General features: G+C 48.0%; 1 long non-coding RNA gene across 1 annotated transcript; it reads left to right on the top strand.

Moving 5' to 3' along the window:
- Positions 1–715: 715 nt before the first annotated feature.
- On the top strand, positions 716–26044 carry LOC146868509 (uncharacterized). Its single transcript, XR_014962959.1, has 3 exons — positions 716–874; positions 21373–21398; positions 25798–26044. It is a non-coding gene; the product is annotated as an uncharacterized LOC146868509 (long non-coding RNA).

Here is a 26044-nt window from a genome sequence, read left to right as displayed (position 1 = left end):
TCAAAACAACAGTGCTACAAGTAGCCTTAAGTAGCACAAGCAATCACTTTAAAACACAAATTATATAACTAGCCTGCTCTAAGTACACACACCGGGTTTTTGCAATCAGTTATCGTGCTTTAGAAGCGCGTGACCTTTGTCTTACATCTTTACTACAGGTGCATTAACCATCTAAGTTAGCCATAACCTCTTCTGGTCGCTCACTAATAAACATTTTAGCATGAATTACAGTGCACAATATTTCCACAGTTACAAACTGTTGGCAGGATTCCTTTACACCGAGGTGGGACACTTTGCTAACCATCTTTTTATAAACATAACTAAGAAACCAGTGAAAGTAAAACAGAGCGGAAGGTGTGTATTGAGATTACTAACCTCAGACAGAGCTTCTAACCTTTTTAAATGTACATTTCCGATCTTTTTCCTAGCAGATTTTAATCGTTCTTTTCTTGTGTGTAAAATGCGCGAGAGAAGAAAAAAAACCTTAAATTGTTTTTCTTCTTTTCATAAAATAAGGCATTAAAAGAGGAGGCTGTGGCTTTAAGTGAGACAGAGATAATTACGGCTGTCCGAGGCCCCCGCAGGGGGCCATCGAAACGGGCAGCCCTCTAGTACCATCTGGGCACCCCACACCCCCTTAGGGGCAGGGACTCAGGGAGGAGTCCCCCCAGCCTTGTTGCGGCACGCAAGGCGAGCGTCACTTCCGGGGCACGAGGACAGGGGGAGGGGTATATAGGCCTCCCCCACCATCTTGTCATCCTCTTTAGTGCGCAGAACAAGCTGTCTTGGCTTGGTCTTCGTTGCGGTCTCGCCGATGCGTTTTGTCCTGCTCGGATAGCGTGGTGACTGGAACGAGCGTCAGTGATTACATGCGGTGAGTCTGGCCCCTGGGGCAGTATTGTTTGCCTCGTGGTGGAGCTGGTTGCTACTGATTGCCTTCGGGCATGCATTCTTGCGGGGCGGCCCCGATCTGAATGTGTGATGGACGGTGGGTGGCACGAAGACAGACACTCACTGTGTCTGTCGAGGGTTGCGGACGGCGTGCAATGGGATTCACGGCTCTGGCATTTGCATCGGGGAGGCATTGCAGAGGTGCTGTTCAGTTGGAATCATGCCCAGGCATGTGATCACTGGTGGGGTGAGTGCTGGAAGCTGGTCATTGCAGTGTTGACTGAGCGAGCGTAGTGCAGTCGCACACGTATCTGCACCCCCCTTGTTGGGTCCAAGCACGGAGGCATGTTTTGTTGATTTTGGGGCCCAAGAGACCTTCTGAGTTCTAGGGCATCAGCGGGGCACCCGTGGGGGCAGTCGCGGCGCGGTGGGCCAGATCCCTGTTTGTGGAGCTTGCAGATGGCACAGTGACGGCAGGGAACAGGCATGGCCTTGGGTGTCTGTTTTGTGTGGTTGCAGGGCGTTCTGGTTGCACTGTCATTGATCCACAGCCGCCGCCACGTTCTGGGTCTGTCGCTTGTGACACTGTGCGGTGGCAACTCGACCTTTGCTTTCGCAGTCAAAAAGAGATTGTGAGCAGCTTTTAGGAAAGAGTCTCTTCTCTTCACAGGTGTCGGATTCTATTCCTTTATTGACATTAAAAAATGTTGAGAAATTTGCAAATGTGTATTCCGTTTGTGCAGATGCTTCTACTTAAGTGCAACCAACTGCTTAAAAAATGTTGAAGTGTGGGCTCACGAAAGAATTTAGTCATGAAAACGAAGATTGTTCATGCTGTCTAACGCACGCTTTCCATTTTTCTGCTAACGGATTTGGTGTTGATTAGTCTCCAAAGCAGTTGGCATTGTGGTATTTTTAATCATTCAGACACTGTAGGGTGAACGATTTATAAATAGCAAATCGCTGCGGCTATTGGCAGACTTTGAGATTTTCTGCCTGAGAACCGTGCATGGGAATTTCATGAATGGCCTAAACGAGTTACTAGCCTCCTGTGGTTGGGGGCTGGGAAAGAGACGTTTGCATTGTGGAAATGTTGATCATTGTCTTGGTGTCGCAGCAGGGGACTGGAGCCGGTTAGAGGTGCAGTGGTTGTCTGTTTGGGCACCACATGCTTCGTGAGAGCGCGGGGTTTTGGGCGTTCACGGGGCCTTCGTTAGCTAAGGTTTTGTTAATTTCAGCGAACTGGTCATCTAGCATAGAACCGCATTGCCATTCGTAACTGCTTTGGACAATGCAGGAAACATTTCCAAACAAGGAACGTGACATATTTAAGCTATTTTGATGTATGTGTCATTTTATTTGTGGAATAGCGATCGAGGTAATTTTCCACTTTCTACCTAATGTCCGTGTGTTGCGGTCCATTTGCAAGGGCTCCACGGGGGAACGTGTTGGAGTCAAAGTGTGTATATGTCCGTGGCAGAGGCCACCCTGTTGTGGGGATTCTATGCCCGAGGCGATCAAGCCGCTAAGTCCTCTTCGCACGCTGAGTGTCAGTGTGTGCGGGCTGTGTTTCAGGGTGGCCAGGGCGTTGTGGTTGTTTGTTTTCCCCACTCCTTTTATGTCTTTACTTTTAAACTAAATGGTAATAGATGTCCAGCGCTGAAAGGGGAGATTATTGTGCCCAGTAGTCACACCTGTATAGCGTCAAACCGCCGTAGAAATGTAAGCTGAGCGCATTATGTAGCTGGTCGCCCTGCCAGGCACAGCTGAGAGTTTACCAATCGAATTGGCTTGAACTGTGCTCCAGGGCCTCGCATGTCATTGTACAAACTCTTGTTGATGGGCAGCACCACTCGACAGCATCTCTCTCTGAAAGGTGTGGGGCAGGGGTTTGCAGATCCGAGGCTCTTGTGTGGCAGCTCGGGGCGCTTCACGCGGGTCATTTGGATGCCCACCTTGGCATTGTCAGGCAGGGGACTCTGGGGAGATGGGTGAGATGGCTCAGCTGGTCATTGGCCCAGCTGCAGAGGGGTGAGAGGAGGCAGCAGATCACAGAGGTGTATGCAGGCAGTGGCCAGCAGACATGCTTCTTGGTGGCAGGCCAATCGTTGTCTTTGCCGTGAACCACTACTGGTACCGGAAATGGTGGTATCTAGTCCCACACTACCAACAGAGTAATGGGATGATGTACTGCTGGGCACTATAGGACACAGTGTCAAATACATGTATGAAATGTAGTTGTACACGTGGGCACAGACTCATACTTGCAGAGGTGTCCAGGAGGCCAACATTTTCATCATGTTGGAGGGGAAAGGCCCTCTAACGTTTTTGGACATACACGGTTAACATTGTGACTGGTATTCAGGGATGAGCCTGTTCGCCAGCACTCCCTGCTTTTGCAGGTGAGGAAGTTGATATCCTCACCGGTTAACTTTTTCTGCCCAAGATCAGAGTGTGGGGAGCCAGATTTAGAACCAGTGCCTTCTGGTGAGGACGATGGGAGCTGGCCGCTTCTCTGCTGTCGGCGAGCTGTGGATCTTTCGGCGCTCACATGCTCAGTCGAGATGTCTTGTTTGGTCATGGTGGGGCCAGACCAAGGGAGGATTTTGTATGGAGTGGGAGATGACGGTTGTGGTTCGTTTATGTACTGTTTTGTTTTTGGATGTCACATTTCAGCTGTTCTGTGTGGCACTTTGTGGCTGCTCGCGGGCCGGCCAGGGAGCGTCCACTCTGGAGACCCTGTTCCCTCCCTCCCAAGAAACTCAAACACCCACCACCGGAAGCAGAGCAGCCTCTTATCTGCTATGATGTGGGCTCATTAGTACAGTACAAACACGTTAATCTTTGTGGCACTCGAAGGAGGTCAGATCTTCCACAGTCCTGGGCTTTTTGAGTACAGATCATTGTAAACCTGGCACGTTCACCAAATTGCTACAGTTGTGCCAGGACCACTACTACCAGAATTTGGCGTGGGGACGAGTTAAGGGTGGGATTTCATGGGCCCGCCCATGATCGGCATCAGCGTGCTTGCTCCTCAAATTGGGTTAGCAAGGTGTTTGTCCCTGATGAAAGCGTTGTTAACTGTGCCCACTACACTATCCCTCTCCCAGTTTGCGAGCAGGGGCTTAATTTAAAAGCAGTAAGTTTCTCAAGAGTAATTCACACTAGGGTGTCTAGTCTGCTCTTCTATGTATGTATGGAGCTTGGAATGCATTGCAGTTCCCCTGTGGTGAACCCCCTCGATGATTGTCATTGGTACCTTGTAGATTGTGTAATAATTAGCGGGGCCTACTGCCACGTAGATCTATCTGTGCCTGTAATGTGGCGTAAGTCAGGGTATAACGTGACGGGTGCTCATGTAAGGCGCCTCAATACCTTCTGCTTGAGTATGTGCTAGATAGAACTGTGAAGAGACAACCAATGGCACTTTGCATTTATTTGATTAAAAAGTGAACATTAAGCAAGCAGTTTGAGCACCAGTAGGTTTGGGGTAAGCCCGTCCATTTCCGGCGTAGGGGCTGTGACTCCTGATGTGACTTTTGGGTCCATAGTCCTGCTTGCTGTAGGTGGAATAATGCGTGTTGATTACATAACTGGGTGGGATGACTGAGGAGGCAGAACTATGCAACACACTATGCTAAGCAACGTTCCTGGTGAATTGGTTTGATCCAACGCCGAAGTGAATTCTAGTGCAGGGCCAGAATAATTAGGCGACTGCAGCACGATAAAGGCCTTTTAAAGGCACTGGTGAAAAATGGTGCATGCTAAGTAGTCCTCAAGGCCCACCTCTTGCAAGGATGGCAAGCAGGGGTCACACGGGGGAACGAGCTATTAGCTGCCAGTCTTTTGAGCAAATAACCAGCATGAAAGTTTGAGGGAGGCTGCTGAGTTGCCCTAGCATTGTTTGACTCGTTTCGGGGCCAGTGATGGTTAGTTTTCAGGGTAAGGTTCGAATTCTTAGTTGCGTTTGGATACTTTGACAGGTTGCCCTTACTCATGCAACACGGCAAGAAAATTGTAATTTTGTGGAGTGTTGTACTAGGTTGTAACTTACAAGTAACTCATCATAGATCTTACAGTCCCTTCATTGTAGAAAATAAGAATTTCCAACATTCTTTAAGGAAGCCAGAGTTGTTGCTTAGTCAAATTATGCAGCTATTAACCATGGATAAGGCATTGGCCCGGGCTGGCGATACGTCCAATGTGGCGGGTTGATTAAATAGATGGACACTAGGACAAAAGATACGGAACCATGCGGCACGCAAAGCCAAACCATAGTTCACCTGCATTTCAGATGTTTGGCAACCATAGATAGACACATCTCTAATTTCAATTATAGAAGGCTGATTAATCAGCAGCAGTTGCGTCGATAAACAGTTTAGTTCGATACACTCTTCGTGTGGTGAGCATGGAGATGTGTTAGTGCAGTTGGTGGAGGACAAATAGGGAAAAGAGGTGTGTAGCTTCAATGCGAGTGTTAGGTGGTCAAGGGGTGGTGTTGACTTTTTCAATATCAGAAGAGTAACTAAGGACATCAAAGTCCCCCCTGTATCCTCCGGCAAAGCCCAACTATGGGGCATATCTACAAGGTGGCAATATAAAATTATCGCCGCTTTTGCGCCCGTTTTCGGCCGAAAAGCGACGATAATTTTATCGCTATATCAGCAAGGTCATGCTAGCGCGTGAAAACTTGCCTTAGCGCCTGAATTCCTATGCCCATCTTTGCATCTCTAATGAGATGCAAAGTGGGCGTTCCTCCCCAGGATAACGGGAGAAATGTCGCTAAGCGACATTTCTCCTATTATCAAGCCTCACGCAAAGCTGCATAGCGACAAGAAAAGTAGCGATAACCTCTGTTATCGCTACTTTCCTTACGCCTGCTTTGAAACTGACTTAGCCATGATATCCTATGTAGGTGGATATCATGGCTAAGTATGTGAGGCCCTATCAGCAAGCTATCGCCAAACTTTGTGGGATTATCGCTGGGTTTCCAGCGATAATCTCACGTTTGGCAGTTAGCGCTAGGATTTTTATCGCTTTTGAGATAAGCGTTGCTAATAGCACGCTATCTCAGCGATAAAAATCCACGCTAGCCGGCGATAATTATCCCAGCGCTAAGTGCGCTTAGCGATAATTATCACCGGTTGTTGCTGATATGCCCCTTAATCCGTTAAAAGCTCTGGATGTATTTTGAGGCCCTCTTATATATGATAAGGGAGATAAAGTTCTGATGGCTTAGGGAGCGGCGAATGCTTGGTCTGATCACATTGGCCGGTGATTTATGTGTGGCTTCGGTGGCTTTACTAACTAGAGTGAGGTAGTGGATAGGGTTGCAAGCATTGCGCTCAGAGATGGATCCTTCGACATCATTATTACTCTTAAATTCGGTCAGTGTAGAGGCCAGGGAATGGCAGCATGCCCCCATGTGCTGGGGATGGTTTGTTGGTGGCAGCGTTGCAGATGTTTGTCGCAAGCTTGCACATGCTGTTTCCGCAGAGTTTGGGGCAGGTTAGTATCCCCAGCATGTCTCCGCGGGGATGATGTGTCTTTAGGGTCATTATGAACAAGTAAAGCTATATCGATTGGTACAGCTGGTCATAGGATTGCTAGGCTAGAATCCAAGGGTTGTAGAACAAGTGTTCCTTGTTCTGAGCCTGGTATATGCAGGCATGAGTAAAAATGGTAGCCGCCAGTTTATACTTACGTCACTCGAAATTCAAGACAATAGGCATTGCTTTCAGAGTGAACTAGGCCCCATACAGGGCTGAGAGGAAACATTCACCTGGGCTAACTGGGACTCTGCAAACCAGTATGATTCGGGTCGGATTGGCACATTTGATAATGGTGCGGGATAATTATTGTTTTATTCTTGGAATCTGGGATCTTATGCCCAGGTTCTGTCTTTCTTTGCCACCGGTTACCAGCCCAATGGTGGGAACGTATAATTTTACACTCTCTTTGGGCAATTACAACGCAATGAGAGGTGCGGTGAAAGGTTGTTGAGACTGCATTGTGCAATTGGCTACAAGGGCCATTGAAGAGGAAGATCTGCTGGCACCATATAGAAACAGGTACCATGTACACTGGTGGGCATTCTAGCTTTTGAAAGAAAATTGAGACAACCCAGTAGAGTTTCAATGCAAGGCCTCATTTGGTTGGGCAATTCAATTTGTAAAGCATTACACCAGTCAGCCCTGGGAATTAGGCAGGCATACCTATTCAAGAAAGGGTGGGTATTTTCACAGAATGTTCCCCTCTGGTTCCCACAGACTTGTCTGCCCCCTGGGTTATCATTCTATGGGTTAGAACCTGAGACTGGAAGGGGAATCTTCTGCGACCAGTGTCCCAAATACGTTGATAGTCAACGCTGGGGTAGATGTACCATGAAGGGCATGATTATAACTTGGGTTGTCCCTAAGTTTTGGGGTCAAACTAGGTTGGAGAATTAAGCCTCCAGTCCGTAGGAAGCATCCAGCATTCCTTCAATTCAAGTAAGGGCAGTTAGCGATAGATAAGTATTGTTCCCCGGCGGCACGCGCGCTTCACAAAAACACAGAGCTGCAACCAGAAGGGTGCCAAGTGGCAAAAACCAGTAAATAGGTTTAAGATGTGTGTCTCTGGCCTTACAGCTATGTGAAGCCAGTCTCATTTAGAGGTACGCCCAGGTGAAAATTGGGTACTTCTTAAGGTTCTCATGACCAATGCGGTTTGTGGTATCTCCCAGCGGATCCGCTGAAAGTGTACTGCAGCTAACATGAAACTGGGAATCTGGGATTCCAACACTTTTGTGAGTTTAAGCATTCAGGGTCAGAGATGGTTAGCAGGTACTGGCAGCGGTGATCCAACGGCAGTTAAGCAATCGAGTTGCACTGTGTAAGTTGTCACTGCATGAAAGGGTGAGGGGTCGCCAACAGCAGGCCTATATGGTCAAACCAGATTGCACACCAATAAGGTGTTCACCAGGGTTAGCACTCTAAGGGGTCTGCAATCGTCTGGTCAACGGGGTGAAGCAAGTGCACTCCAGAACCAAGGGTAGGTGACCTGTTGCTGCAGTTAAGCTCAAAAGCCCCGCACGGTCATCTATATTAGCCATGCTTGGGGTGGACGCGGTCAGCCAACATAATGTGCTGCCGTCTCAATAAATGGGGTAACAAGGTGTCAATCACAATGGGCTACTATGTAAGGACAACCCTTCTCGCGCAATAGCCAATGTAGGCAGGCGGGTTATGGGAGTGGTCACCCAACAAGTGGGCTACAGTCCCATAGATGTGGGACACAGGTGTTCAGGCACACACCGTGCTAGAAGGACGGCAGCTAGGTAAAAGCAGCAAATAGATGGGGCATTGTGAGCAAGGGTGTCTGAAACCGTCCCGCCCAGAGTTGGCACGGGGCTGAGTCATGTGACGCAGTGGAACTTTCTCGCATGGTGTGAATAGTTCTTGGCACAACTTCACAGGCCAAAAGGGCCTTTTGTTTCATCAGACACTAGCTGATCCAGGCTAACGTCAGGGGCTATTGGGATATAGATGGGGTCATCTATAACCAGTAGGGACGGTCCTCTTTCATCTAGATTTGCAGGAGGCTCTAGACAGGAGAGGTTGTGGGTAAGACTATAGCGGTTTGGTGGGGGGCCCTGGCGGCTACAGTGGCCACCTCCAGAGCTGTGGTGGAGTTACAGGGCGATTTGGAAGCAAAGGGGTTCAGAAGGGTACCGCTGCGCGGCACTATAGGGGGTGCCAGAGCCAAAGCCCAGGAGCCTCATGGGAGGTTCCTGGAAAACCGTGTTAGCGCCCTGTTAGTCCTTTGGGCGGTTGTGGGCCTGAATAACCGGGGGTTTGCTATGCTACGCTTCACCCTGAAAGGGGCGCGAGTAATAAGGGACCATGTGTCACATGATCTGGGAAGAGGATCACCAGAAGTGACAGCACAGATGGGGTTCACCCCAGTGCTGCTTGGCTCATCAGGCGGGCAGGCAGCCCAGATGGTTGCCTGCCCTTGGATCGCCCAAAAGATAACCCACCATATTACATAACGGTATATGTAATAAACGTGCAGCAATTTTACCCAAACAAGAAATGTGTTGTGTGTTTATTTATCAGCATGCATGTTACATTGGAGGGGTGGGGAAGGTTGCCAATGGTGGTACTATGCCTCTCAGCAGCCAGCCAGATAAACAGCTGACCAGGCTAGCGCTAGCAGCAGGCAGACTGCGTATTGTCAGCTCTCCCCTCCTGAAGAGCGCAGGGACATACTTGGGAAGGGGTGGAAGGCTTTTAAAGCACAACTTAAAACTGATCTAATTCCAAAGAGCATCAGAATGCCAGGCCAAAGAAGGTCCCCCGCGGCAAAATTAGCCTTTCCAAGGCGGTTTCCTGAAAGTTGCTTAAGAGATAAACACGTAAGAAAACACAACTCAGTTTTAGGCAAAACAGGCATTTATTTACTTGTGTGATTCCTGTCGATTTCTGAACACCCAGGGCTTCACACATTCGATTTTCGTGCGTAAAAAGAAATATTTACTTCATGCATTGTTTTCTTTGTACCCCTCTAAAATAATCAAACTCGGGTCATGCTCTGGGCGGACAAAGAGCTGGATTTAGACCCCTTATTAAGACAGAAAAAAAGGGTCATTTCCCCTTTCAAAAATTACAATAAAATGTTTTGGCCCCAGAAACACAAAAGTTTACTGTGCATCATCTCCTGCCAGCTACTGCAGAGTTCCCAGGTGTATCCACACTTTGTCGAGGGGCTGCTGTGCGATGTTATTCCACAACTTTCAAACGAATGGAGACTGGACTCTGTACAGCTGTGTTTACTGACGGGCTCCTCTAAAGCCAGATGTGGTCGGCAATCCTTTTCACTTGATTGACCCAATGGATTTCAAAACGTGAATATGTAATTATTTTCCTTTGTACTTTTTTTTTTGTAAATAAATCTATCTATACCAGACTGATGTCTACTTAACGTGGTCCACACTATAGAAAACCTCAAATCATTAAAGAGAATATATTTGTCATTTTCCTACCAACGCCTTTTTCAACTAGAAAAATTTAATATAATAGATTTGATAGGATATCTGAAGCCGCCATAGGTTTGTGCCGATGTCTTACTTGCTGTTTATTACCTAAATCATAAATCTGCTTTCTGATAGATAAACAGAACGTGAGAGCTGAAGCAGACTAATCTTTCCTGCCAGCTCGGTGTTCTGCATACACTCCATGATGTTTTCATAAGCTGTTGTTCAGTACCCCTACTGTTGCACCACACAGAGGGGCGTATTCTCAAGAACGTGTGATAACCATTGCAAAAGTTACTTAACGCAACCTACAACATCACAGTCGATCGCAGGAATTTTACGCTGTGTTAACCAGGCATTCACAACACGGCGTAACTATGCGATAGTCACCAGATAACGCAGCAACTGACAGCGATAAAATCAACGCCATGCCACAAAAATGCAAAACACGAAGGCAAAAAAAGCTGCAATGAGGCCAATCGCGATACAAAAATCAGTGAAAGCCAGCTACAGGCCTGCAATTCACACGCGTCAGGCGGGAATAATCACCATAAAAGTAGAAAAAAACTGACAAACAAATGCCAAACAACAGCCAAGCACAATGGATGTTGCCTGAGCAAGTACGGAGGAGAACCAGAACCCCACAAGCCCCCCGGAGGACCTGCCTGGGACCTCGGGGTCAGGGAAGGGCAAGGAGAAGAATAGTAGAAAAAAGCGCTTCAGTCCACAGGAGAACAGGATCCTGATAACGGAAGTGGTCGAACACCATCAACAACTGTTCGTCACCTCCACTGTGTCATTGGCGACAAATAATGGACTATGGCAGGCCATCGTGGACAAGGTGAATGCAGTCGAAGTGCTGAAGAGGACAATGGACAAGGACAAGAGGTGCTGGAATGACGTCAAGCGCAAAACCAAGCTGAAACTCTCAAACAATCAGAAGGCAGCAATGCAGACTGGAGATGGCAGTCCTGCGTCACAGGAAGAGCTGGACGACATGGAGGAAATGGTGTCCACAGTCATCAGTGGGGAGACGGTGGCAGGAGTTGGGGGACCAGACACTGCTCAACAGGACCGGACACAACAGCAAGAGGGTGAGTAACGACCAGGGACTGGGTGACGGGGGAGATGGGCACAATGGCACACATGCACAAGTAAGTAGAGCACACCTGCGGACAAATCATGCCCCAGACCCCAACTCCCACATAGAGAACTATGTACCCAAGTATGCAACATCTCAGCACTGTATGAGTACAGAAGTCAGAGGCACAACGCATGTAAGGGATAAGGGGCAGCCAAATCAGAGCTGCAGGGGCGACTCCCCCAAAATGCGGCACACACATACATCACATGCACAGGACATCAACATTGACGACGAAGTGGCACAAACTGCAACACGTTCACCACAGAACAGAGGACACAACTGGTGCCAACTCGGTGTAGACACTGGCCAATCACAAGTGGCATTGCAGGGAAATCTGAGTTGATAATGTACAAGTACAAACACACAGCCGTGATGTTGTCGGAATGTCCACTGTCCTGCAGCAAATGGGCAGCCCTTCCGAAACAGCCACAATGTACACAGTCATGCAGTCTGTATGTAAACATGTACAATGCGATAACACACATGTGAACACATTGCAGAGGGACAATAACCACCTCCTGCAGAGCAGTCCAACCTCTCTTCTCTGATGACGAAGAGGACCACAACACCCTTGACTCCGACGCTCTCCGAGAGTTCATTGACAGTCTATGCAACACATCTCCAGGAGCAAGGCAGCCCAGCTGCAACAAGGAGAACCCACCCCCTGCACAGACCATGCTGCAGGCAGCACCCTCCACCACGGCTGCCTCCCAGGACCCCCACGAAGAACACATGGCCTTCCAACGCCGTGTGTTGGGATGCCAGGAGCAGCTGGCTGAACAGGTGCAGGTGGGCTTCGACCGCATGGCAGACAAACTAGATGCCATACGTGGGTGTCTAAGTCCCATTAGGGACTACTCACAGTCCCTAATGGACACCCACAGTCTGCTCCATGCTCTCCAACAAACCATGGCTGACATCGCTAGAGTCCTGACTGTGAGACAAGAACGACTGTCTAGTCAGAGTGGCTCCAGCGAGCTCACCCGGGAGTTGGGATCCATGCGGAGGCTCATGGAGAACATGGAGCGGGCCAATGCGGAAAGAGCGGCTGCCACAGCTGCACACCGGCGAGAGGTAACTGGGTTCCACAATGACCTCAAAACGATCCTCATGGCATTGCTGCCACAAGACCTGGCGCAGATGCATGCTGCTGCCACCACTACATCCACATCTCTGCTCCCTGAAGTGTCAGTGCCACACAGTGCGACAGACATTCCGCCTCCGGCCTCTGAGGTGTCACTGCCACACAGTGCTGGAGAGAGGCCAGCACCACCCACATGTGTGGCACATGAGACAGCAGAGGACGAAGATGTGGATGAATCTGCCCTCGTGGTCAGAAGGAAGCGGAAGCATTCATCTCCGCCTCATGGCCGGTTTCAGCTTGGTTCTGCCCTCTGCATCATCACCTTCCACTGTCCCCCGATACACTCTGCAACACTCACATTGGACCTCACAATGGACTGCCATATTCTATTTGATCGCCAATGACACAGCTATCAGACTGCGGACTGAACTCTTCTACTTCCTTTGTACCTGTCATTCCCTGAATGACTCTGGCTGGCCCTCCACGGGCAAACATTTGAAAGTGGGGTTTGCATGGCCCTGTACTGCTCCAGATGCAACACTCCACTGAATGTGCATTAAACATTCCGAATCACACAGATGTGTCATCTCTATGGTCTTTCAAGTGTGGTAGTATGGATGAATGTGGGGTCGGTGATTTCCTCTTACGTCCATGTGGCTCATGTTGTTGGACTTGGGTCACAGGGTGACACATTGCCGATTGTCGTCCGGGTGGCGCCGATGCAACAACAGCGACACACGCAGTTGTTACTCCCTTGTCCAGCCCCGTACAGAACCATGCACAGTGCCCCGGGGTGATTGTTCAAACCCTTATGCTGTACTGGCATACGCCAGGCCAGCCCACTATGCCTACGCTCCGGGGGGGGGACAACGCCACATGTGTCGGGACTCCCCTGTAGTGATCTGATGCTCTCAGGTCTAGTTGTCAGCATGCCACGGCCCCTCCCTCATGTCTGGTTTACACCCACACCACACCATCCAGCACACACATCACGGCACATGTGACCCTGCCAATAAAACAGGCCGGGTGCACAACGCCATTTCCAACCTCCGTGTGGTGTGCATGTAGGCATGGGGGCCCAAGGGCCTGCGACATCACATTCCGCAGGCCCGGAGGGGACATGATGGCGTCCGCACCACGATACCCAATCATAGAGGGTCCATGACTGTGTGGGCACAGACTTGGTGGCACCGGATACACTGTGGCCAGCACAGGCACTACACCACGGGACGGTGACTTTCAGTGCACTGAGGTAGGGGCACCTTAAGTGCTGAGCGGGTGTGCAGCCTGCGATGATGCCCCGTCCCGGCGATCTGGAAAGCTCAGGTTTTGTGTGCCCTGCTGGACCGCAGTGTAGACCTGAGTCAGCGGGCAGCGCGGGCCTACCGCCACGTGGCATCGCCTTCTGGATCACAGAGTTAGTGGTACGTATGAGGCTGAGCAGGTGTGCAGCCTGCGATGATGCCAGGTGGTATGTCCTCTGCCATGGAGTAATCAAGACCCAGCATCAAATGTGAGAGCTGGTGGCCTGCTGAGCGGGGCTGCATGATGTGGAGAGTGCCATGCCTGCGGGCCGGATGTATGTCGTTACAACGCACACTTTTACAACGCATGCACTTACAACGCATTTTTTACAACGCAAAATCCATTACAACGCACTACACTTACAACGCATGACACTACAACGCATTTTTAAAAACTACCTTTACAACGCATACCATTACAACGCATAATAGTAAATTGCATTTAAGGTAAGTATTAGATAGTATAGGGGTAAAAATTATTTTTCTAACTCCAGGGGGTGCAACAGTAGGGTAAGTGTTGGATAGTATAGGGGTAAAAATTACTATTCTAACTCCAGGGGGTGCAACAGTAGGGTAAGTGTTGGATAGTATAGGGGTAAAAATTGCTATTCTAACTCCAGGGGGTGCAACAGTAGGGTAAGTGTTGGATAGTATAGGGGTAAAAATTACTATTCTAACTCCAGGGGGTGCAACAGTAGAGTAAGTGTTGGATAGTATAGGGGTAAAAATTGCTATTCTAACTCCAGGGGGTGCAACAGTAGGGTAAGTGTTGGATAGTATAGGGGTAAAAATTACTATTCTAACTCCAGGGGGTGCAACAGTAGAGTAAGTGTTGGATAGTATAGGGGTAAAAATTACTATTCTAACTCCAGGGGGTGCAACAGTAGGGTAAGTGTTGGATAGTATAGGGGTAAAAATTACTATTCTAACTCCAGGGGGTGCAACAGTAGGGTAAGTGTTGGATAGTATAGGGGTAAAAATTACTATTCTAACTCCAGGGGGTGCAACAGTAGGGTAAGTGTTGGATAGTATAGGGGTAAAAATTACTATTCTAACTCCAGGGGGTGCAACAGTAGGGTAAGTGTTGGATAGTATAGGGGTAAAAATTACTATTCTAACTCCAGGGGGTGCAACAGTAGGGTAAGTGTTGGATAGTATAGGGGTAAAAATTACTATTCTAACTCCAGGGGGTGCAACAGTAGGGTAAGTGTTGGATAGTGTAGTGTAATATTATGCGTTGTAATGGTAGGCGTTGTAATGGAATGCGTTGTAAAGGTAGTTTTTAAAAATGCGTTGTAGTGTCATGCGTTGTAAGTGTAGTGCGTTGTAATGGATTTTGCGTTGTAAAAAATGCGTTGTAAGTGTAGTGCGTTGTAAAAGTTGCGTTGTAAAGGTTGTTCCCCCTGCGGGCCCCAGGCTTGTAGCTTGCAGCGGCACGTGGTGGGCCCTCTTTTCTACACGCTGGTGGTGGAAGGTGAGCAGTGAGGCCTGCGTGCGCAGGGGCGGGCATTCACTGCTGGGCGGCGGGAGGGGCTGGGTTGTAGCTGCCTGGGTGCGCAGGGGCGTACAGGCGATGGTGTCTTGTGCAATTGTATTATTATTATTTAAATTTGTAGTGCGCACAGCTACTCCAGGCAGTGTCCCGGAGCGAGCCAAAGAAAGGGTTGAATGTAAAAGACACCTAAAAGAGGAGGGTTTTGAGCTTTTTCTTAAAAGTGACAAGATCTTGAATGCTACGTAAGGCCAGCGGGAGAGCGTTCCAAGCAAGAGCAGCTTTCCAAACAGCAGAACTGCCGCCAAGCCTTTGTTGGTTAAAGCGGACTGTCTGCACAAACAGTTGTGAAGAAGAGCGCAGTTGTCTCCCTGGGACATAGAAGGAGAATCTCCTCTGGAGATATTTAGGCCCCCGGCCATAAAGAGCACTGTGGGCAATCGTCAGAATTTTAAATTTTACTCGAGCCTCCACGGCAGCCAATGCAGAGAGCGCAGATGTACGCGCACACTACTCCTGGACTCTGTTTCAGATGACGGGTCTGTCTCAGATGTGGGATCTGGTGAACTGCACTACATACCAGCACCTTGTTGGAGACACACCGGTGGAAGCAGTGACCAGTGTAGCCTGGGTGCGCAGTGTAGGGCACTCTCTCTCCCTGTCCCTCTCCTTTTCTCTATCTCTCTCTCCCCCTCTCTGTCCGTCTATCTCTCTCTCTCCCCTCTCTGTCCGTCTATCTCTCTCTCTCTCCCTCTCTGTCCGTCTATCTCTCTCTTTCTCTCTCTCTCCTTCGCTCTCTCTCTGTCCCTTGATGTGTGCAGGACATACCTTCTCATCATGATTTTTGTCTTGCAGGCTGTGATCTACGGATTCTCCCGAGGGGAGCCGCCATGTGTCTTCATTTCTGTTCTGTGTTTATTTTAATAAATTATCATTTGTTGCTTCGAAGGTGAATATGTGATGCTCATTTTTGTGACATGCATGGCACCAGATGTGATTGTTCGACATCATGCGGGTTATTTGGTACTTTATTCAGTGTTGTTGATGTGGCATGTCTTTGGCCGGGGGTTGGGGGTCCATAGGGGGCGTCCTGGTGGTGGTGGCGGTGGGTGTTGTGGCCCTCTTGGGTGTCCGGCACGCATGTTCAGTGGCTCCATGGCACCTGTTGTTCTTCAGCTGAGGCTCTGAGCTGGGCTCTCTTTACTGGTGCAGGTTGTAGTCTTTGCACCAGGTCGGAGCAGGTGTTAGCTTCCTGGTGCTAACGTGCCTTATCACCTGGTTTTTGATCTTATCGCAGATCAGGCTGGTCGTTGAGAATGTTGTGGAGTGGTGTTGTTGCGGCTTTTTGCTCAGGAACGCCTACTCTGCATCTCATTAGCGATAGTTGCCGGGGTCATCTGTGACGATGTTTTTTGCGGATGCTTTCGCGGGAAAACTGGTGATATCGGCTGTTAACACCAGCTTGTGAATGGGGCGATAAATTTATCTCAACTTTGGCTGCACTAAAGTGCCGTTAACTCGGCGATAGCTCCTTGAGAATATGGCCCAGAATGTTATAGTGCTGTTGACTTTAAACAAGGAACTTCTCTTTTTGTCTAAATGTTGAAAAGCCTTGTTTTTGTTGCAGCTCGTTCTCTTCGTTCTCTTCGCTCCCCTCTGCCGTAGTTGTATCAAGTAATGATGGTGATGTATGTTTATTTAATTGTTCTGGCTGCCAACGTGTTGCACTTTATCCTTTTCAGAGGGTTTAAGACACTGTAAGCAGACGGAATTTCAGAAAAGAAATGTCATAGACCAGCACAGCACTACCACCTCAGCATCACTCGGTGCCAGCACAGCACCACTTTTACGTCACAGCATCAGCACAGCGCCACCTCAGCATCAGTCAGCGTCACTCATCACCACTACAGCAGCACCACCGCAGCACCACTTGAGCTTCACTCAGCAGCACCTGAGCAATACCATAACCACAGCACCACCCCAGATTCACTCAGCCCCAGCGCAGCACCACCTCAGTATCACTTAGCTCCAGGAGAGCACCACTTTAGCACCACAACAGCAGCACCGCAACACCAGTGCATAAGTGAAGCACTACCTCAGCACCATGTCAGCATCAGCACAGCACCACTTCAGCACCAGGCAGCGTCATTCAGCACCACTTCAGCAGCACCACTGCAGCGCCACCTGAGCTTCCCTCAGCAGGACCTAAGCACTACCACAACCAAGCACAACACCACCTCAACATTATTCAGCCCCAGCGCAGCACCACCTCAGCACCAGTGCAGCAGCACCTGACTACCAACACAGCACTACCTCAGCATCCGTGCAGCACCAACACCTCAGCACCAACACAGCATCACTCACCACCATCTCAGCACCAGCATCTCCTCAGCATCCCTCACCACCACCACCTCACCATCACTTGGCACCACCTGAGCACCATCACAGCATTACCAAAGCACCACCAAAGCATCACTCAGCACCACCTCAGCATCACTGAACAACACCACCTCAGCACCGACACAGCACCAGTGCAGCACCACCTCACTACCAGTACACCGCCACCTCCGCTTTCAGTACAGCACCACCACCGCAAAAGCGCAGCATTACCAACTCAGCATCAGCATAGCACCACCACAGCATCACTCGGCTCCACCACAGCATCACTCAGCACCAGCGCAGAATCTCCTCAGCATCACTCAACACCACCACAACACCACCTCTGCATCAGTTCACCACCACTAGCAAAGCACCAATTCAGCAACCGCCCAGCCTTGTCACAGCATCTGCGCAGCAACACCTCAGCACCAATTCAGCATTAGCACAACACAACACCTACTCGGCATCACTAAGCACCGCCTCTGCATCCCTGAGCACCGCCTCTGCACAAGCGCACGACCACCACCTCAGCACCATGTCAGTATAACTCAGCATCACCTCAGCACCAGGACAGGTCAACTAGAAGACATTGTATATATATGATAATTCTTTTTTTTAAAGGGTCGTTCATTCGTACATAATGTTTACTTGCTTATATAAGGTTACAAAAATGCTTATAAAACTTTTTTTTAATAACTTATCTACATGCTGCACAGCAGCCACATTGCTCTACAACATAGCTTAAACACATTAACAAAGCCAATAGCTCTAGCAAAACACTTATAAGGTCCCCAAATCGAGACCTATCGGCTATGCCAATGCTTGTTTTGCTTAGATAGCAGTGGTGAATGTGTGCATTGCAGATGAAGCTACATCCATATAAGGCCACAATCTTTGTATGTGTTTTGTAATGTTTTAAAAAATGTTGCTCAAAGAAGGCTGCTGTGATGCATGTGCAATCACTATGACCATCTCTGAATGCATTTTGGTTCATTTGAATAAATCCTGTTAAAAAATGGCCTCGTGCATGCGGCCAGCGAGGAAAGATGTGTAAACCATTTTAAGAAGGCCCCTTGCAGCGAGTAGCAATACATTTCAATTCAACGTAAAGTAAGCAAAGAGGCTGGAGGTTAAAAGAATGCTGGATAGGTGTCAAGAGAGAACATGGGGAGTGAGGCAGGCGGCTAAAAAGAGAGGGCGTGGTGAAAAATACTCAATCTCATGTAAGCAAGGTTCAGCATGAGTAGTGGAAGGATACACCATCCAGTGAAAACATACACAAGGGTGGGATAAACCGAAGAATAGGGAGGAAAGCCATTGGATGAGGGAAGCAAGATAGACAACAAGACTGTCCAGTCATGAGCAAGAAGCTGACCCAAATCCTACTATTAATATGAAATTTATTTGAAACAGTAGATCTTGACAAAAGACAGCTAAAGCTGGCTTTGCTTGATACCTAAAAATGACCAAGACCCACTTGCTATAGTTTTCTAAAGCAACCACCCACCTGCATAATGTTTTATCTGTTTTTTATTCCACTATCAATTCTGTATATTAAGTTCTACTATCTGACTACTAGACACTCTACTTGGATGTAAGTGCTCAATTGATTTCATTATTGAAAAAGCTGCCCCAGGACAGCAGGGTTCTAGTAAAGTGGCACTTTAGTTAATGTGGATTCAACTGAATTTAAACAATATTACATACGTTGAGGGCGTTCCAGTATTGTATACATGTCTTTAAGCTCAAATACGTTTTTCCAGTGAGTTGGATTCAAAAGGCCACTCTAGACGAGATAAAGAAACGATCATATTTAAATGTCTCCTTCTGGCACCCTCTATAGATATTTTCTAGTGCTCTAACTCTCAGCAGAGATGCCTGTCATTTTTAGGCCATCTCTTTCAGGTGCACATCCAGAACTCGACCACGTTTCACGATGACAATTTATTAATGTGGACTGTTTTTAAATTAAACTTCATTGTGGATCGCGACACTCGTGATATGAATGTCGTAAATAACATCACATTATCCCTGTCAGTCACATGCACAAAACATTGTAGATAGCACTAGCGCACTAATTATTCACCGTATCACCTGTTCCCTGCACCGTCGCTTTAATACCCTAGCACCTTGGTCAGGCTTTGGAATTATCAAAAGTTTACCTTGATTTCAGATAATAATCATTTTTTGAAATGATAAATTAATACATTAATTACATAAAGATACCTTATTTGTAAGAAGGGTTCCTTAATGTACTATGGACGTGGAAGTCAAGGGCCACGCTTCCCCACAAGAACCGGTTGTGTTGCTAATTACGTTTCACGCTGCGTCAGCAGCAGCTAAAGGTGCTCCCCTGGACACTGTATACCCTGCTCCTTGGGCTCTGTTTCCTTGCAGAATAGCACTCCCTACATGTTGCCTACAGTCCCCCCACCTTCTATACTTTACATTTTGAGCTCATGACCCTGGGGCACCTTCTATGCTTCAAATTCTGCACAGAAGAGAAAGAATAGTGCCTTCTTCACCGCAAATCTACTCACAGGCGAGATACATAGATGACACGTTTCTTAGGGTCATGTGTGACTAGCTCGGCCAATGGCGGTTTTTCTGAGAAATCTGGGACTGGTAGTCTTATTTAACCAAGTATAAAGCAGGGACTACAAGTACCAGAATCATAAAATATAACACGGGACATGATTAACTAGTCACAAATGGACCTGGGGAAATTGGCAGGCATGCAGAGATGTTTTAAGGCATGGGGGCAATTGCCCAGGGCCCCCATCTTCCAAGGGGTCTTGTGAAAAAGTGACTTTCTCTCTTTTTCACCTTTTTCCCTTTCCTGACACCTCTCCATCTTCTCAGCCTTTCTCTACCTCTGACTCTGTCTTTCTCTTCCCAACGTCATTTCAAGTATTTTTGAGCCTGAGTAAAACATATTTTAATTGCTTTTGGGTGACCCTTTTAATGAACGTTTAGCATATGATTAAGTATTTTTTGACATCGTGTAGTCTTGATTTAGCAGAAAACCGGTACTAAAATTCAAAGTCTTTCCAGACAGAAGACCTCTAAATATGCCTTGCCCAGGGAACCAAAATCCTTAAGATGGCTCTGTCACAGACGCAAGGGAGTATCTTAAAACCTTACTTTCTGCACACAGGCTCTCAGCGGAACACCTTATCTAGCACACATTCAGCAAGCATCCCCCTGGCATGCATGTTCTCTATATATTCTGCATACATGTTGCTCATGTACTCTGTCAAAGATTTTATAAACATTTAACCAGAGGCACTAGCCGGTGCTTAATTTGAGCCGGTGAGTTCCGGTGCTCAGCACCTGCACTTAATTGTCAACACTGGCACTTATGACCGTCTGCCACATGGTGGCACTGTCTGGCAGATTTAGAAATGAGCACAATAGTCATTTATTAATTCATTAAACATGACTGATCCTGCCACTCAAGCCATTCTTCTAGTGTTGGGTGCCTGGAATAGTCTGAACTATCACACTTGTAGGAGTGTGATGGGTAGTAGTTGTGTTTTGTTACTGTCATTGGAAGCGCTGACAGGGGCAGTGGGTGGTGCAAGCGGCAGTGGCCTCCTGACGAGAGCCCTGGCACTAATGTTTTCCAAATTGAGCACTGACTAGCTCGCATTCTTCCCTCTGGCTCCAAAGGCAGCAGGTCTCAAGGGCACCTTCTCTCTAGTGTATTCTGGGCATGTGTTCCCTCAGTATTTTGCACACGTTTCAGTAGCACCTGCTGTGCACAGGTACAAACTAGCATAATTTAGACCACTGGGGCACCAGCTCGTAAGCTCAGGGCGTAAGAGCTCTCCCCTTATTACTTAGGCACACCCGTGGCACATACACTGCTCCAGGTACTAAACATGCTTCCACAACAGCTGCTGTACAGTACAGCCCCACATTCTGTACCCAGGCCCCAGGACACCATGGTCTTCTTCATGGAAATGTTCTCATTTGGTAAATATTTGTTCATGAGAGGACGGTAGACGGTTACCTGGAATTAACATTTTTAACCCTATTCCTCTATCTTTTCCCTTTCAGTGGAATGTGTACCTGGAACCTTTTAGGTGAGTTCATGTTTGATGTCTGTTCACTTATTTACATCACAGAGCACCAAATAAATGAAGTGTAGAGCTCAGGAAATTGAAAACAAAACCTACATGATGAAGTGGGAACACAGACCTCTTTCTGCAGGAATATGACTCTTTACAGTGCGAGTCATTGCATCGTGTGCCTTTACAACACAGTTGTTACAATGACCGGGTTGGTACAACGCAGTACCATTACAGTGGAAGCCGTTTCAGCGACTTGTTCTAGATGGCGAGCTAAACTTACGAATAGTATAATTTACTATTCCAACTCCAGTGTGTGCAACAGTAGGGAAGGTGTTGGAAAAGTAAATCATACTATTCGTTAGACTAGAGCGCCATCTAGAACAAGTCGTTGTAACGACTTGCGTTGTAATGGCACTGCATTGTAACAATGCAGTCGTCGCGGTCATTGTAACGACCACGTTGCGAAGTTATCGCGGTGTAATGTCCGCGTTGTAAAGGTTGTTTCCCATTCTGCAGATGAACATCTTATCAAGAATGAAGCTGTCAGCATTAGGCACAGAGCAGCTAGTTATAAGATTAGAAAGGAAGCACAGTGGTCATAAGCAACAGAAAAATATGACATTTGTCTTTAAAAAGCACATATAGGCAAAACACGTGTCTGCTGTTTTATGTTTCAGGGAAAGTCTCGATGCTGAAATTAAATAAATCCAATGTTATAAAAGAGAACAGGTATGCTAACTCACTACTTTACACTGCGCCCCTAAAGTGGTCCTCTCGACCAGACATTAATCTCAAAAACTTGCTTTACCCATTAGGAATCAGACATAGATGTTACAGGAATAACTGGCTTGAATAGGCAGAATAGACATTTGGTAGGCACAAATGACATGATTAAACAGAACTGGAACAGTTATAAATTAATGGATTAGGTAGGTAGAGCTGGCAATCATAGGCAGAAGCGAAAGGCAATGCAAAACTAGAGTGAGAGGACAGAAATAATATGGCATGGCAGAACTGGCAGGACAAGGCAGAAATTAGGCAGAAATGGCACTTAGAAAAAGAACGGATTTGGTACACGAAATTGCCATGATCACGCAAGACTAGAATATAGGCTGCTGTTGAATGTGAGGTATAACATACATGTAATTATGCTTTTGCTGCATTTGCCACTTAATCCATCATCTGCTGCAAACCTGCAGATTTTAACAAGAAACGCTTCGCGAAGGTTGACTGATCACCTTTCAGTTGCCTATTGCTGTATTTGGGTGTTAATGGGGTATTAATGAGGTGAAATCTTTATCAATACAGTTTTAACATGTACAAATGACAAAATAATGAAGTAATACTTTCAAATGCTGTAAAACATTCTGCTGCGTTAGGCCGCATAATTTGCCTTTTTTGCCACATAATTTAGTCAACCCTGCCACATACATTGGTCCTCACCTGCCAGATAATTTCAGTGACCGCTCCCACCCATAGCATAATGAAATACAGTAAACCGAGTCCAGTATTGGGATGATTAAAGACTTGCTGGAGTAGACTGGCACACATCGAATAATGAGATGCTTCGAAATCACAGCTCTGTTCTTCCAACCCAGTCCTAGCTTTTGTACCCCAAGCTAGTACAAGCAGAGCAGTACATCTCACTTGCTGTTAAGTCCTAGCTCCACAGTACATCCCTGGACCTTAATCGGATCTAAAGTATCCCAAACTAATTCACCGCCTGCAGTACACCCCCTGCATCCTAATTTGCACCTGCAGCATCCCATGGTAATAGATTCACCCTAAATCCAGTGAACCTCAAAAATGACCTAGAGCCTTCAATGATGCGCCAGTACTAGCTTCACAGTACATCCCATGAACCTCAAACCCCACCTCAACACCACTGACTATTCTATTACCGGCTCCAAAGTACATCAACAGAATCTTAATTCAGATCCGGAGCATGCGATGCTGCCGCGGTGCTAGGTTCACAGTCCATCCAATGCATCGTAATCCGAACCAGCGGTATCCCAGGTTATGCAATGACTAGGTCCAAAATACATTGCCTGGACCTGGGATCTTCAACATCTTATGCAACTCCCACGCTAGCTCCGCGGTACCCCTCCTGCATCTTAACCCTGACCTATGCGATTCCAGTACGAGCTCCACAGGATACCCATCGCCTCAGTCCTGATCTTCAGCACCCGATTTTATTCTAGCAAGAGCCTAATGTTACATCAATACACCTCAGTTCTGGCACGAAGACTTCTGCTATTCCAATCCAGCTCCACAGGGTGCCCACGCACCTCAATGCAGGCTTGCAGCATCCCATGCTACGTCCACGCTAGCTCCACAGTACACCTGACCCCACGCACCTCAATGAGGACTTGCATCATCCCATGCTACTTCAGCGCTAGCACCACAGTACACACAATACACCTCAATCGTGACCTGCAGCATCCCATGCTACTCTTTAACTAGCTCCACAGTACGCCCCATGCAGCTCAATCGTGACCTGCAGCATCCCATGCTACTCAATTACTAGCTCCACAGTAAACCCCATGCACCTCGATTGTGGCCGGCAGCATCCCATGTTAGTCTTTTACCAGATCTACAGTAAACCCCAGACAGCTCAATCGTGATCTGCAGCATCCCATGCTACTCTATCACTAGCTCCACAGTACACCCCATGCACCTCAATCGTGGCCTGCAGCATCCCATGCTACTCCATTACTAGCTCCACAGTACACACAATACACCTCAATCGTGACCTGCAGCATCCCATGCTACTCCATTACTAGCTCCACAGTATGCCCCATGCACCTCAATTCTGACCTGCAGCATCCCATGCTACTCTATTACTAGCTCCACAGTACACCCCATGCACCTCAATCGTGGCCTGCAGCATCCCATGCTACTCCATTACTAGCTCCACAGTACACCCCATGCACCTCAATCGTGACCTGCAGCATCCCATGCTAGTCCTTTACTAGCTCCACAGTACACACCATGCAGCTCAATCGTGGCCTGCAGCATCCCATGCTACTCTATTACTAGCTCCACAGTACATCCCATGCACCTCAATCATGACCTGCAGCATCCCATGCTACATTATTACTGGCTCCACAGTACACACAATACACCTCAATCGTGACCTGCAGCATCCCATGCTACTCTATTATTAGCTCCACAGTACGCCCAATGCAGCTCAATTGTGACCTGCAGCATCCCATGCTACTCTATTATTAGCCACACAGTATACGCCATGCACCTCAATCGTGGCCTGCAGCATCCCATGCTACTCCATTACTAGCTCCACAGTACGCCCAATGCAGCTCAATTGTGACCTGGAGCATCCCATGCTACTCTATTATTAGCCACACAGTATACGCCATGCACCTCAATCGGGGCCTGCAGCATCCCATGCTACTCCATTACTAGCTCCACAGTACGCCTCATGCAGCTCAATCGTGGCCTGCAGCATCCCATGCTACTCCATTACTAGCTCCACAGTACACCCCATGCAGCTCAATCGGGGCTGCAGCATCCCATGCTACTCCATTACTAGCTCCACAGTACGCCCCATGCAGCTCAATCGTGGTCTGCAGCATCCCATGCTACTCCATTACTGGCTCCACAGTACGCCCCATGCAGCTCAATCGTGGCCTGCAGCATCCCATGCTACTCCCTTACTAGCTCCACAGTACACCCCATGCACCTCAATCGTGACCTGCAGCATCCCATGCTACTCCATTACTAGCTCCACAGTACGCCCAATGCAGCTCAATCGTGACCTGCACCATCCCATGCTACTCCATTACTAGCTCCACAGTACGCCCAATGCAGCTCAATCGTGACCTGCAGCATCCCCTGCTACTCCATTACTAGCTCCACAGTACACGCCATGCACCTCAATCGTGACCTGCAGCATCCCATGCTACTCCATTACTAGCTCCACAGTACGCCCAATGCAGCTCAATCGTGACCTGCAGCATCCCATGCTACTCCATTACTAGCTCCACAGTACACCCCATGCACCTCCATCCTGCCGTACAGCATCACATGCTACTCAATTACTAGCTCAAAAGAGCACTCCGTACACCTCAATCCTGACCTGCTACTCCCATTTGTAGCACCCATTGCTATGCCCTGTACTTATATTTGCCAGCTACCCTCAGCCTCTGCTGCAGTTCCACTGCAGTTATAAGGCCCACACATTTTAATAGCAAGTGCACCTCAGTAATAATAATTACTCAGTTAGAGCATCTGGGACCATAAATGTACCGGCTGATGAACTTCAGTACTAGGCCTCTCTCGACTTCTCCAGAACTCGGTGCAACGCAGTTATAGACTGGCATGAGGTGTGGGCAGGTTCAGGCCAGGAGCATCCTTGTACAACATTATCCACCTCAACATGTTTCTCTTGCAGGGTGCCCAGAAGAAAAAGGACCTCTGCTTCTGCTGATAACGGTGGACCAACATGGCTGCCAGAGCGACAACCCTAACAACACAGCAAACATTTACTCCCCCAGACAACCTTCTCTGGTTGGTCAATTTATTCCAGCCTCTCAACTTCTGATGATCACTGCCCGGAGGTGGCGAGACACTGGAGCCCCCTTTGCTGCTTTGAGATGATACTTCTCCTCTGTACCCACAATAAATGCTTTCAAATCAAA

This window comes from Triturus cristatus, chromosome 1_2, assembly GCF_964204655.1.
Source record: "Triturus cristatus chromosome 1_2, aTriCri1.1, whole genome shotgun sequence".
Lineage (NCBI taxonomy): Eukaryota > Metazoa > Chordata > Amphibia > Caudata > Salamandridae > Triturus > Triturus cristatus.
Note: the sequence above shows the minus strand (reverse complement) of the source record. Positions and strands in the feature narration are given on the sequence as shown.